Source organism: Monodon monoceros, unplaced genomic scaffold, assembly GCF_005190385.1.
Source record: "Monodon monoceros isolate NGI ecotype Baffin Bay Population unplaced genomic scaffold, NGI_Narwhal_1 Super_Scaffold_12, whole genome shotgun sequence".
Taxonomy (NCBI): domain Eukaryota; kingdom Metazoa; phylum Chordata; class Mammalia; order Artiodactyla; family Monodontidae; genus Monodon; species Monodon monoceros.
This window is the reverse complement of record NW_021703768.1, coordinates 40,983,791-40,997,775: the sequence shown is the minus strand read 5'-3', so window position 1 is coordinate 40,997,775 and position 13,985 is coordinate 40,983,791. Positions and strand designations below refer to the sequence as shown.

At 40.6% G+C, this 13,985-nt stretch overlaps 1 pseudogene across 1 annotated transcript in view; it reads left to right on the top strand.

Moving 5' to 3' along the window:
* Nucleotides 1-11,524, top strand: part of LOC114892834 — a 28,274-nt pseudogene extending 16,750 nt beyond the window's left edge. The window contains exon 2 of the transcript XR_003792782.1: nucleotides 9,800-11,524. The product of XR_003792782.1 is annotated as an elongation factor 1-alpha 1 pseudogene (transcript). The remainder of the gene's footprint in view (nucleotides 1-9,799) is intronic.
* Nucleotides 11,525-13,985: the final 2,461 nt, after the last annotated feature.

The window sequence follows — 13,985 nt, the reverse complement described above, 5'->3', positions numbered from 1 at the left end:
GGTTGAACCAGATAGGTACATTAAAATAAAAATACTTTTCACAAGCTTTAAACTTCTGTCCAGCATCTGCCCTGCCAAAACTTCTCTTGATGGCCCTCCTCCAGAGATAGGTTTTGACCCAGCACCTGAACCAGTTTCGATCAAGTGGGAAATCCTCTGCCAACTTTAGCTGCCATGGCCACCTCCATCTCCTTAGCAGCTGGCTATCCCTGCTATATGTCAGAACATAAAGAAGAACAGTCACACTGGTCCAAGACTGAAAGTAACTCTTGGGCTACAGAGTTCTCTGGTATTCAGGGTATTCAAGGAGTGGGTGGCCAACTGCTTGGTAGGCGCACGGCAGAGTGCATTCAAGGTCAGTTATTTGGACTCAGTGATCTTCGTCATCCCTTCTAACTCTGAGATTCTAAAGCTCCTCTGTGTAATGTGATGTCCAGCCCTGCTGAATGAACTAGCTGCAGATTTGAACCCACTCATTGCAGGTCTATATGTCCCTCTGGAATTACTCTATCAAGTAAGCTCTCGGAACCTCCACAGGACCATTCAAAGTGCACATTAATCAGGGCACTGGAGCATAATAGACATATGATGCCCTTTCACCATTATTTTTAAACAGTTGTAAATAATTATGGAATATATAAGTTATTTTTAGCAGAAAACTGTCAAGCATAATAACTGGTGGATGCCAGTTAAGATAGGGAAATGGTAGAAGGTGTAGGGTCACATATTCAAGGGAAACGTTAAGCATCCTGAGTGAAGGTTTGAATGTGTGGGTTTGGGAGCACAAAGGAGCCGGATTCAAACCCTGGTTCTGTTATTTACTAGATGAATGACCCCAGATAAATGTCTGAGCTTCCTTCATCTATTGATATAAGAATTATTATGCTTACCTCACAGGGTTGCAGTAAGAATTAAATGGCATAAGAAAATGTGAAGCACTGAGCATGGTATGTAGAAGGCTCTCAAAAAATGCTAGGTATTCTCATTAAGGGACAGAAACAATACAAGAGGTGGAGCCATAGCCAGAAAGGGTCCTTGATGTTTAAGGCCCCATAAGCATGGAGAAAGCACACTAAAGTGTTTCCTGTATATAATTAAATTGTGTTCATTGATTATCCCTGATAAGCTTACCTTATGAATCAGGGGACTATCTCCATCTTCCCTAATATTTTATCTTTGATTATTGACTGGGACACATTTTAATCTCTCAGCATTTGGATTCACACAGTAAGCGCTCTTATCTGACTTAATTATATATCGATAAGAGCAGGGCATTGTAATCTGTATAACTCACTGGGCTTTTCATAAGGACATCTCTAAACTCGACAGCAAAAACTTTTAGGAATCAACAGCTTCAGGTCCCCACAGTGAAGGATCTGTGGAGAACCTTGATAGATTAGCCCCGACTATTCCATAGTTCAAAGTCAAACTGTTGGATTGGTCAGGCCTACAAACTGGGCGATCCCAGTTTATATATACAAAAGGATAATTTACAAAGATAGTAGCATTCAGAAGATGCATAATTTAAGACAAAATTATTTTGGAGAATGATATTTGTAATTATTAGCTAAAGTGATGCCATCATGTGGCAAAAGCAAAAATCGCATGTACTCAGAGCCAATTCTAAGAGTGGCAATCTTGGACTGATTTTAATTCATTCATTTTGATAATTGAATTAATGGATTTTCATCAATTTATTTTCATTTACATTATTGTTATTTCAAATATTTTACAGAGTGAAACTTTATTACTGTCATTTAGTTGGATGACTTCAAATGCATGTAATTCAAATGTGCATAAAATGTGTATAAAAGTGCATAAGATATGTAAAATGATTAAATGGACTCCTGAAGCTAAGTGAAACGTGACGAAGTCCGGACTTGGATAATGTTAACTGAGCGTTAGATTGCTTTGCTTTTTTTAGAACTCTGTTAAATAATTTGATTCCCTGAGTAAAAATAAATGTATAGAGTGCTAAAAGAATTGACCAGCATTAAAAATATAAAGGCAAGGTCTTGTCAGTATGGCAGGCTGAGTGCATGCAAATGTAAAGAAAAGTGAGAAAGATACAGCTGAGGAGGTTTAGATTGGGCGTCAGAAACCTGGAGCTGGAGAAAATGGTGTGTGGGAATGAGAACAGAGAGAAAAACTAGAGTTTTAAATTAAAATATATACTTAGAAAGTTGACCCCTGAATTCCCAGCCACCACACCCTCTGTATGCACAGAACTCCAGGTAGCCAGACTGTCATGCCCCAAGAAACAAACTGGAATGTATTGATACCTCTCTGGCTTTTACTCCAAAATGGTATGGAAAAACCCTCTTCTTCTGGTTAAGATTAACATGGGCAAGATTTATCCTTCCAATTGAAACAGCTAAAAAACAGGACAAAACATGTGAAACAACAGTTCTCAGGACACTGAAGCAGAGAAAACTAAAAAGCAGACAGAGGCAAAAAAAAAAAAAAAAATTAGGTAAAGAGGAAGAAAGGTAAAGTAACAAGCAAAAATAAAAACAAGATGCTGTAGAGAAATGTCTTTAAAGTATCTAAAGAAAAATAACTATCAACCTAGAATTAGGTTGGATATAGTGTTCTATATGTTAATGAGATCAAATTGATTAACTTGTATCCAAATCATCTCTATGCTTACTGATTTTTGTCTGCTCGTTTGTCTATTAGTTGATAGACTTGTGTTCATAGACGTGGGTTAATATCCTCAACTATGATTGTGGATTTATCTACCTTTGCTTTAATTCTGTCAATATTTGTTTTATGTATTTTGAAGCCATGTTATATGATATATACTAATTTAGGGCTGTTGTACCTTCTTCTTCAATTGACCTTTTTATTATGATGTATTATCCTTCAGTTCTTACACTTCTTGCCCTGTATTTTGTTCTATGTGAATATAGTCACACCAGGTTTCTTCTAGTTAGTGTTTTAGTTTTGATTTGCCTGTTCTCTTCTTGAGCTCTATTTCCTTGTGCCAGGGTGTGGAAAACACCCTCAAAGAGAAAGCTGGAATTAAAGTGAGGCTTACCACATGTGCTTTCCTTCCCTCAAGGACCTTAGCCCTTTCTATCTAGTGCCTGTAGAGAGCTGTTTAATGTGGCTGAATTCTCTTTCACTCCATTCTTTTTTCCTTACTTTATAAGTGACACTGCAAGGATCAGCAAATATGGCCTGAGGGACAAAGTGGCCCATCTCCAGTTTTTACAAATCATTTTATTGAAACAAGCCCTACTCATTCACTTACATATTATCACCGGCTGCACGACAACAGAGTTGAGCAGCTGTAATGGAGATCATATGGTTGGGATGTCTAAATATTTACTATCTGGCTCTTTACAGAAAAAGTTTGTTGACCCCTGAGGTACAGAGAAGGAAAAATTATATGTAGCCTGAGGGCATGGGGTGGGGTGTCAGGTCTGGAAGAGATTTTTCTCAGCTAGGCCTGCCTGCAACCTTCATTGGCCAGAACAGGCTCTGTTCTCTCTTCTGGGGCTTTATTAAAGGTCTTCAGCCGGGTTTACTTCATAATGCCAGGGGTGTCCTCTTTACATCTAGGGGTAAACTCGGGCTTCAGATCATCCTCAACCTCTAGCTGGATTTGGGCCTCTGGAACTTTTGTTGCTTTTAAGGAAATGCAGCCCCGCTTGTGCTCTTGCCGGGTATTCAGGCGTCAGTCATTTCTACTCTCATACTGCTGACAGGTGTGTGAAAAGTGAATTGGCTCCCTTCTTGAGCGCCTTTAAGACGAGGAGGACTTTTCCTGGCCTGTCTACCAAGGACTCCGGGCTCAGCCTCTCCCTGCACCTGCAACTGCCTCAGATCTCTTTTTTATTTCTGAGGGCGTGGGTCTTCCAATTCTATAGGTTTCTGCTTCACCAAATCCCCTTTGGTAATGTTTTTCAGGTTTTTGTTTCCCTCAGCCCCCTCTCTTAGTGACTCCAGAAAGTGAGTTCTAGGAGCTTTCCTAGAGCCCATACCGCACTCCTTAAGGGAGCTTTGCTTTTCATTGGTTATCAACCCTTATTGGGGGCATTTTTCTCTGTTTTTTAACCAATTTGTTGTGTATGTCTTAGATTTTACAGTAATGAAACTTTGAGATCTGGTTTTCCTCTACCATCTGAAACTGGGAGATTCTATATTGGTTTTAGAATTTGGTCGGTAAAGAACATATTTGCAAAAAGCTCTTTTGTATCTAATTTCTTTCCACTTGTAAGGTGAAGGATTTGCAATTGGAATAATTAACCACAAGGGGGAGTGTTTCTTTTGATTTTCATTTCCTTCAATAAAACTAACAAATACATAACGTTTATGCTGGGTTTTATGTTTGTGACCAGTGAATAAAATTACACCAGTAGAGGGCTTCCCTGGTGGCGCAGTGGTTGAGAGTTCGCCCGCCGATGCGGGGGACGCGGGTTCGTGCCTCCGTCTCGGAGGATCCCACATGCCTCAGAGCAGCAGGGCCTGTGAGCCATGGCCGCTGAGCCTGCGTGTCCGGAACCTGTGTTCCGCAACGGGAGAGGCCACAACAGTGAGAGGCCTGCGTACCGCAAAAAAAAAAAAAAAAAAAAAAAAAAAAATTACACGAGTAGAATGTGATATTTTGTAAATCTATCCAGTCACAAAGCCTAATCAACAATTTTTTTGTACACCTACAAGGTGCAAGGCTCTCCGCTAGCCTGTTAGTAGATGCTACAATCGGTCTTTACAAGCCAGATATATAGAAAGGAGCTTGAAATATTGGGTGATTTGTTAAAATGAGCAATTCCAGTTGGGTTTATGTTGAACTAATAATTTACACAATAACTACTGCATCATCTATTTTTAATGAGAAATTCAAATACCACCAAAAATATCTTAAAGATATGAGTCAAATGTCTACAGATCTCCTACCACACAGTTCAAACTTCCTCATAGAGAGATATTTTCACTTTCCATAAATTCTGCTACACTTAATAAAAAGGTAAATGTGGACTGAGATTTGAAAATCTATTTCCTCTATTTTTTTAACATAGCATACAGGCTTCAACTTGCTTAAAGTCACTGAAGCTAAGTAGCATTTCATGAGAGTTCCTGATAATGGGCCCAAATATATGACAAGGTACCTGGGGCTAGATACCATTTAATAGCTGAAAATGATGACAGAAAATATTTGAGCAAAATAAGGAATTTATTATCTTGCATAAGTGAAGTATCCAGGGATGAGGCTTTGTTGGCTTCCTTTTCAGAACTGTTTGAGCTCAGGCTCCTCAAAAATGGCTCCAAGCAGATGCAGTCATATCTGAAAAAGCGTGTGTGTGTGTGTGTGTGTGTGTGTGTGTGTGTGTCTTGCTAATGAAAGTGGAATAAAATCCAAACTGGCTTTCAGGACCTCCCAGGTTCTATATGTTCAGATTCCCTTTAATCTCTTAAAAATCATCCCACCAAGCTCTCTCCCTTATATTTCAGACACACTAAGCTCTCTTCTATTCTTCAAATGTGCTGAGTCTTTTCCTACCCCGAAGCCAGGTTGCCTCTGTCCAGAATGCTCTTCCCCCAGCACTGCACAGGCTGGCTCCTCTGCTGCTTCAGGTTTCAGCTCAGCTCAATGTTCATTCCCTCCTGATCCTAACGAATGTGCACCCTGCTCCTCCCCTTCTCATTTCCTTCATATCACTCATCATAAACTACCCTTATTTGTTTTCTTACATATAGTCTGTCTTCCTAACTAGAAAGCAAGCTCCGTGATGCAAGGACCTTATTTTTATAGTTCACAGTGTATCCCCAGTGCTTAAATAACAATAAACACTCAATAAATATTTATAGAATAAACATATTACTTTTTTTAATGTCTTTATTGGAGTATAATTGCTATAAATGTTGTTTTAGTTTCTGCTGTATAACAAAGTGAGTCAGCTATACATACACATATATCCCCGTATCCCCATGCTCTTGACCCTCCCTCCCACCCTCCCTATCCCACGCCTCTAGGTGGACACAGAGCACTGAGCAGATCTCCCTCTGCTATGCGGCTGCTTCTCACTAGCTATCTATTTTACATTTGGTAGTGTATATATGTCCATGCCACTCTCTCACTTCGTCCCAGCTTACACTTCCCCCTCCCCATGTCCTGAGCTCCATTCTCCATGTCTGAATCTTTATTTCTGTCCTGCCTCTACGTTCGTCAGAACCATTTTGTTTTTTCTTTTACATTCCATATATATTTGTTAGCATACGGTATTTGGTTTTCTCTTTCTGACTTACTTTACTCTGTATGACAGACTCTAGGTCCATCCACCTCACTACAAAAAACTCAATTGCATTTCTTTTCATGGCTGAGTAATATTCCATTGCATATATGTGCCACATCTTCTTTAATCATTCGTCTGTCGATGGACACTTAGGGTATTTCCATGTCCTGGCTATTGTAAATAGTGCTGCAATGAACATTGTGGTACATGACTCTTTGAATTACGGTTTTCTCAGGGTATATGCCCAGTAGTGGGATTGCTGGGTCATATGGTAGTTCTATTTGTAGTTTTTTAAGGAACCTCCATACTGTTCTCCATAGTGGCTGTATCAATTTAGATTCCCACCAACGGTGCAAGATGGTTCGCTTTTCTCCACACCCTCTCCAGCATTTATTGTGTGTAGATTTCTTGATGATGGCCATTCTGACTGGTGTGAGGTGATACCTCATTGTAGTTTTGATTTGCATTTCACTAATGATTAGTGATGTTGAGCATCCTTTCATGTGTTTGTTGGCAATCTGTATATCTTCTTTGGAGAAATGTCTATTTAGGTCTTCTGCCCATTTTTGGATTGGGTTGTTTGGTTTTTTGATATTGAGCTGCATGAGCTGCTTGTATATTTTGGAGATGAATCCTTTGTCAGTTGCTTCATTTGCAAATATTTTCTCCCATTCTGAGGGTTGTCTTTTGGTCCTGTTTATGGTTTCCTTTGCTGTGCAAAAGCTTTGAAGTTTCATTAGGTCCCATTTGTTTATTTTTGTTTTTATTTCCATTTGTCTAGGAGGTGGGTCAAAAAGGATCTTGCTGTGATTTATGTCAAAGAGTGTTCTGCCTATGTTTTCCTCTAAGAGTTTTATAGTGTCTGGCCTTACTTTTAGGTCTCTAATCCATTTGAGTTTATTTTTGTGTATGCTGTTAGGGAGTGTTCTAATCTCATACTTTTACATGTAGCTGTCCAGTTTTCCCAGCACCACTTATTGAAGAGGCTGTCTTTACTGTATATTCTTGCCTCCTTTCTCAAAGATAAGGTGACCATATGTGTGTGGGTTTATCTCTGGACTTTCTATCCTGTTCCATTGATCTATATTTCTGTTTTTGTGCCAGAACTGTACTTTCTTGATTACTGTAGCTTTGTAGTATAGTCTGAAGTCAGGGAGCCTGATTCTGCCAGCTCCATTTTTCTTTCTCAAGATTTCTTTGGCTATTCGGGGTCTTTTGTGTTTCCATACATATTGTGAATTTTTTTGTTCTATTTCTGTGAAAAATGCCATTGGTAGTTTGATAGGGATTGCATTGAATCTGTAGATTGCTTTAGGTAGTATAGTCATTTTCACAATGTTGATTCTTCCAATCCAAGAACATGGTACATCTCTCCATCTGTTTGTATCATCTTTAATTTCTTTCATCAGTGTTTTATAGTTTTCTGCATACAGGTCTTTTGTCTCCTTAGGTAGGTTTGTTCCTAGGTATTTTATTCTTTTTGTTGCAGTGGTAAATGGGAGTGTTTCCTTAATTTCTCTTTCAGATTTTTCATCATTACTGTATAGGAATGCCAGAGATTTCTGTGCATTAATTTTTTATCCTGCTACTTTACCAAATTCATTGATTAGCTCTAGTAGTTTTCTGGTGGCATCTTTAGGATTCTCTATGTATAGTATCATGTCATCTGCAAAGAGTGACAGTTTTACTTCTTCTTTTCTAATCTGGATTCCTTTAATTTCTTTTTCTTCTCTGATTGCTGTGGCTAAAACTTCCAAAACTATGTTGATAGTAGTGGTGAGAGTGGGCAACCTTGTCTTGTTCCTGATCTTAGTGGAATTTTTCACCATTGGGAACGATGTTGGCTTTGGGTTTGTCATATAATGGCCTTTTTTATGTCGAGGTAGGTTCTCTCTATGCCTACTTTTTGGAGCGTTTTTGTCATAAATCAGTGTTGAATTTTGTTGAAAGCTTTTTCTGCATCTATTGATATTATAGTATGTTTTTTATCCTTCAATATGTTAATATGGTGTATCACATTGATTGATTGCATATATTGAAGAATCCTTGCATTCCTGGGATAAACCCCACTTGATCATGGTATATGATCCTTTTAATGTGTGTTGGATTCTGTTTGCTAGTATTTTGTTGAGGATTTTTGCATCTATATTCATCAGTGATTTTGGCCTGTAGTTTTCTTTTTTTGTGACATCTTTCTCTGGTTTTGGTGTCAGGGTAATGGTGGCCTCAATATATTTTAAAAATCAAGCAACACAGAAATTTACAAGAGGAAGCAAAATATTTTTTTATATTATCCACAATTCTACCACCCAGATACAGTAACTGTTGTTATTTGGTGAATGTTATTCCATCTCTTTTCTTTGGGCATTAAAGTTATATATATATAATATATATGGAATGCAATTATACTATATACACTTCTTCTTTTCAAATTTTACTCTAATTTCACTTTTAGTTTATTTACAACAAAATAACTGAAGTGAAACTGAAGGAATTAATAATCATCAGATTATCTACTCACAAGACATAGTCACCCCTAAGATACCCTTCTAAACTTAACAAGACTGTGAGAACTATTAAGAGGCTTGAACCAATGTTTTGTTAACTACATGTTCCAATTTGGGGCCGTTTCTATTATTATTTTTTTAATATTGTGATGTCACTTACATTTTATTCCATAACCATAATCCCACAATTGTTTTTGTTTTATATTTAAAGGGATTAAAATCTCACCTCCAGTTTTTGTTTTTTTTACCATTAACTTCCTTATCACTGAGTTTTAAAGTTTGATTACCCTCTTGATTGACTGGATTTTTGCTGAAGGAGATTTTTTAAAAAGAGCTCTTGGTTATTGTATTTTTGAGTTTTTGTGGGTTGAGCAGTGTCAGTTTGCCCTTTGTCAACACCAGCTTGGCTGTATGTAATAATTTGGGTCATGCTTTTGCTCTCAGCCTTTTTAAGATATTTCACACCACCATCTTCTGGCATCACATGTTTCAGACAAGTCTAAGTTCGTTGTCATCATTCCCCTGTTTTTCTGTCTGGATGGGAATAAAATTCTTTATCCTTGACAACTTTGCCAGAATATACATTCGTGTCAGTCCTTGTCAATTTCTTCTGCCGTGGGCTACTACTTGATATCTCCAGCCTCATTTCCCACTACTTCCTTGCAGGGGGCTTGCCCACCTTGCCAACTTTTTGCCCTTCTGTGACCTCGTTATGCTGCTTTAATATTCTTCTGGCTTGGCACAGGCTAGTAAAATTCCCTCATCCCTACCCTCCACCCTGCTGTTTGCTGCCGCTCTTTCCAGCAGATTTAGCTCAAGCAACTCTCTCCTCCATGAGGACTTCCAGAGCACACTCCTCAGGTGACCGGCCACTCTCCCCTTCCACCCCTATGAAATGTAACATGTACCCCTAGTATTACATTTGGTGCACTGATCTACCATCACTGGTTTATGACTGTCTCACATCCAGGACTGTGAGCTCCAAGGGGAGGGCCACCTAGCTTATACCCACATAACTATGCAACTTAAAAGAGTTTATCTTTTTTCGCAAAGGGTTTGCCGCCAGGATACAGGTGTCGTGAAAACCACCGCTAAACCTAAGCAAAAATGGGAAAGGAGAAGACGCACATCAACATCGTTGTCATCGGAAACGTAGATTTGGGGAAGTCCACCCCTACTGGCCATCTGATCTACAAATGTGGTGGGATCGATGAGAGAACCATTGAAAAGTTCGAGAAGGAGGCTGCCGAGATGGGGAAGGGCTCCTTCAAGTATGCCTGGGTCTTGGACAAACTGAAAGCTGAACGCGAGCATGGTATCACCGTTGATATCTCCCTATGGAAGTTCGAGAGCAGCAAGTACTATGTGACCATCATTGATGCCCCAGGACACAGAGACTTCATCAAAAACATGATTACAGGCACATCCCAGGCTGACTGTGCTGTCCTGATTGTTGCTGCTGGTGTTGGTGAATTTGAAGCAGGTATTTCCAAGAATGGGCAGACCCGTGAGCAGGCCCTTCTGGCCTACACTCTGGGTGTGAAACAACTAATTGCTGGAGTTAACAAAATGGATTCCACCGAGCCACCCTACAGCCAGAAGAGATACGAGGAAATTGTAAAGGAAGTCGGCACCTACATTAAGAAAGTTGGCTACAACCCCAACACAGTAGCATTTGTGCCAATTTCTGGCTGGAAAGGTGAAAACATGCTGGAGCCAAGTGCTAACATGCCGTGGTTCAAGGGATGGAGAGTCACCCGTAAGGATGGCAATGCCAGTGGAACCACACTGCTTGAAGCTCTGGATTGCATCCTGCCACCAACTCACCCAACTGACAGACCCTTGCGTTTGCCACTCCAGGACGTCTACAAAATTGGTGGTATTGGCACTGTCCCTGTGGGTCGAGTGGAGACTGGCATTCTCAAACCTGGCATGGTGGTCACCTTTGCTCCAGTCAATGTGACAACTGAAGTGAAGTCTGTTGAAATGCACCATGAAGCTTTGAGTGAAGCCCTTCCTGGGGACAATGTGGGCTTCAATGTCAAGAACGTGTCTGTCAAAGTTGTTCGTCGTGGCAATGTGGCTGGTGACAGCAAAAATGACCCACCGATGGAAGCAGCTGGCTTCACAGCTCAGGTGATTATCTTGAACCATCCAGGACAAATCAGTGCTGGCTATGCACCTGTGCTGGATTGTCACACAGCTCACATTGCCTGCACGTTTGCTGAGCTGAAGGAGAAGATTGATCGTCGTTCTGGGAAAAAGCTGGAAGATGGCCCCAAATTCTTGAAATCTGGTGATGCTGCCATCGTTAATATGGTTCCTGGCAAACCCTTGTGTGTTGAGAGCTTCTCTGACTATCCTCCTCTGGGCCGCTTTGCTGTTCATGACATGAGACAGACGGTTGCTGTGGGTGTCATCAAAGCAGTGGACAAGAAGGCAGCCGGAGCTGGCAAGGTCACCAAGTCTGCCCAGAAAGCTCAGAAGGCTAAATGAATATTATCCCCAATACCTGCCACCCCAGTCTTAATCAGTGGTGGAAGAACGGTCTCAGAACTGTTTGTCTCAATTGGCCATTTAAGTTTAATAGCAAAAGACTGGTTAATGATAACAATGCATCATAAAACCTTCAGAAGGAAAGGAGAATGTGTTGTGGACCATTTGTTTTGTGTGTGGCAGTTTTAAGTTATTAGTTTTTAAAATCAGTACTTTTTCATGGAAACAACTTGACCAAAAATCTGTCACAGAATTTGAGACCCATTAAAAAAGTTTAATGAGGAAAAATAAATAAATAAATAAATAAATAAATAAATAAAAGAGTTTATGTTGGTAAAATATTGGAGATTTTAGATCAGGAGTCACCAACCCCTGGACCATGGACCAGTACTGGTCCGTGGCCTGTTAGGAACCGGGCCGCACAGCAGGAGGTGAGCAGCGGGCGAGCTGATAGAAGAAAGCTTCATGTGTATTTACAGCTGCTCCCCATCACTCGCATTACTGCCTGAGCTCCGCCTCCTGTCAGATGAGCGGCAGAATTAGATTCTCATAGGAGCGCAAATCCTACTGTGAACTGCACATGTGAGGGATCTAGCTTGCGAGCTCCTTATGAGAATCTAACGCCTGATGATCTGAGGTGGAGCTGAGGTAGTGATGCTAGTGCTGGGGAGCGGCTGGAAACACAGATTATCATTAGCAGAGAGGTTTGACCGCACAGAGACGATAATAAATCAACTGCTTGCAGACTCACATCAAAACCCTATCAGTGAGTGGCAAGCGACGACAATTAAGCTGCATCTGGTGGCAGGCTTTAAGTCAGAATCCGACGCTTATTTTAGTCTGCGCTTGGCCCACCCATTATTTTATTTACCACTTCCATCTGCGCCTCTTTCCGGCACTGCACACTTGTCTCAGTCACAGTTTTGGTAAGCCCACAAGCTAACCCTACCCAAAATGTGTAAAAAACAAACATCACTGGAGAGCTTCTTTAAAAAGGGGGAAAGACCCAATGATGAGACAGCAGAAGACTCTAAGACTGCCAACAAAAAGAAAGCTGCATTTAAAAGAAAATACCAAGTCCTACTGAAATTACAGGTTCATTGCAACAGGTGATTCACATTCTCCAAGCCAGCTTTGTATAATATGTGGCGACCGGCTATCCAAGGAAGCCGTGAAACCTTCAAAACTGCTTCACCACATGGAGGTCAAGCATCCTGCATTAAAAGACAAGCCTGTGGAGTTTTTCAAAAGAAAAAAGCGTGAACACAAATAACAGAAGCAATTATTGAAGTTCATCAAATGTGTCTGCCCTGAAAGCATCATTCTTAGTGGCTAACCACATTGCTAAAGCTAAGAAGCCCTTTACTATTGGTGAAGAGTTGATCCTGCCTGCTGCTAAGGACATTTGTCATGAACTTTTAGGAGAGGCTGCAGTTCAAAAGATGACACGTATTCCTCTTTTGGCTAGCACCGTAACTAGATGAATTGATGAAATAGCAGAGGATATTGAGGCACAATTGTTAGGATTAATGAGTCACTGTGGTACACAATCCAGGTTGACAAGTCTACTGATGTTGACAACAAGGCAACAATGCTTGTTTTTGTGTAATCTATTTTTCAGGAGGATGTGCATGAGGATATGTTATGTGCACTTTTGTTGCCAACACCACAGCTGCAGAACTATTCAAGTCTTTGAATGATTACATATCAGGAAAACTGAATTGGTCATTTTGTGTCCGTATATGCATGGACGGAGCTGCTGCCATGACTTCACGGCCTTCTGGTTTCACTACTCGGGTCAAAGAGGTCGCTTCTGAATGTGAGTCTATGCACTGTGTCATCCATAGAGAAATGCTGGCTAGCTGGAAAATGTCACCTGAACTTAACAACGTTTTGCAGGATGTGATTAAAATTATCAACCACATTAAAGTACATGCCCTTAACTCATGTCTGTTCATGCAGCTCTGTGAGGAGAAGGACGCAGAGCACACACGTCTTCTCTTACACACAGAAGTGAGATGGCTTTCTAGAGGTAGATCACTGGCCAGAGTTTCTGAGTTACGAGAGCGGCTCCAGAGATTTCTTTTAGAAAAACAGTCACCCCTGGCAGCACATTTCAGTGACACAGATGGGTCGCAAAACTTGCTTACTTGTGTGACACATTCAACCTGCTCAACAAACTCAACCTGTCACGTCAGGGGAGAACAACAACTGTGTTCAAATCAGCAGATAACGTGGCTGCATTCAAAGCCAAACTGGAATTATGGGGTCGATGAGTGAACATTGGGATTTTTGACATGTTTCAAACATTAGCAGAGATTTTGAGAGACTGAACCAGGGCCTTCTTTCTTCTAGCTGGTGCATGATCACTCTTCTCAGCTTTCAAGAGTTTGAGCATTACTTCCCAACCACAAAAGACCCCTGAACTGGGAAGGAATGGATCTGAGACCCATTTGTGAATAAGCCAGGTGAATCAACTTTGTCCGTGCTAGAAGAGGATCAGCTGCTTGAGATCGCAAATGACGGTGCCCTTAAAATTATGCTTGAGACAACTTCAAATCTCCATACGCTCTGGATTAAAGTCAAGGTGGAATATCCTGAGATTGCCACAAAAGCACTGAAAAGCCTGCTTGCATTTCCAACATCCTGTCTTTGTGAAGCAGGGTTTTCTGCAGTGACAGCAACCAAAACGAGATCACAGAGGAGACTGGACATTAGCAACACACTTGGGGTGTCACTGTCT